This window comes from Mustela nigripes, chromosome 13 (genome assembly GCF_022355385.1).
Source record: "Mustela nigripes isolate SB6536 chromosome 13, MUSNIG.SB6536, whole genome shotgun sequence".
Lineage (NCBI taxonomy): Eukaryota > Metazoa > Chordata > Mammalia > Carnivora > Mustelidae > Mustela > Mustela nigripes.
The window spans coordinates 13,263,757-13,265,084 of NC_081569.1; positions in this window are offsets into that span (position 1 = coordinate 13,263,757).

The window sequence follows — 1,328 nt, forward strand, 5'->3', positions numbered from 1 at the left end:
TGGGACTTCATCAAAATCAAAAGCTTCTGCACATCAAAGGAAACAGTAAAAAAATCAAAGAGGCAACCCACTGAATGGGAGAAGATATTTGCAAATGACAGTACAGGTTGATATCCAGGATCTATAATGAACTCCAAATTCCTGAACTGCAAATGACAGTACAGGTTGATATCCAGGATCTATAATGAACTCCTCAAACTCAACACACACAAAACAGGCAAACATATCAAAAAATGGGCAGAAGATATGATCAGACACTTCTCCAATGAAGACATACAAATGGCTATCAGACACATGAAAAAATGTTCATCATCACTAGCCCTCAGGGAGATTCAAATTAAAACCACATTGAGATATCACCTTATACCAGTTAGAATGGCCAAAATTAACAAAACAGGAAACTACATATATATATTTTTTTAACAAGAGAGAGAATGTGAGTTGGGGAGGGGGAGGGGAAGAAGTAGAGATAGAGAATATTTTTTAAAGATTTTATTTATTAATTTGTCAGAGAGAGAGAGAGAGAGAACAAGCTGGCAGAGTGGCAAGCAGAGGCAGAGAGAGAGGCAGGCTCCCTGCTGAGCAAGGATCCAGATGCAGGACTTGATCCCAGGACCCCAGGATCATGACCTGAGCCAAAGGCAGTGACTTAACCCACTGAGCCACCCAGGCATCCCAGAGAGAGATAATCTTAAGCAGTCTCCCTGCTGAGCAGGGAGCTGGACACAGGTCTTGATCTCATGACCCTGAGATCATCACAACCCTGAGATCATAACCTGATCCAAAACCAAGAGTCAGACTCGTACACTTAACCAGCTGAGTCACCCAGGCACCCCTCCCGCCCACCGCCCCCCCCGTACTTAATATAACCTGGAAGGGTTAGAATGATTTCTCCAAGATGTGAGGTGGGTAGAAGAAGAGTGTCATAGCATCTCTTGTATAGCTTCCTTTTCTCATATATCTCTCATCCTTTGAAATGTGCTCTGGAAGAGTTCCTTTGCTCAATGAAAATTGCTCTTCAGCTATGTGTAGTCTTTTTTTTTTTTTTTAAATTTGTAAGACATTTTTTTAATTAATTTTTTATTTTTTATAAACATATATTTTTATCCCCAGGGGTACAGGTCTGTGAATCACCAGGTTTACACACTTCACAGCACTCACCAAAGCACATACCCTCCCCAATGTCCACAATCCCACCCTCTTCTCCCAAACCCCCTCCCCCCAGCAACCCTCAGTTTGTTTTGTCAGATTAAGAATCACTTATGGTTTGTTTCCCTCCCAATCCCATCTTGTTTCATTTATTCTTCTCCTACCCACTTAAGCCCCCA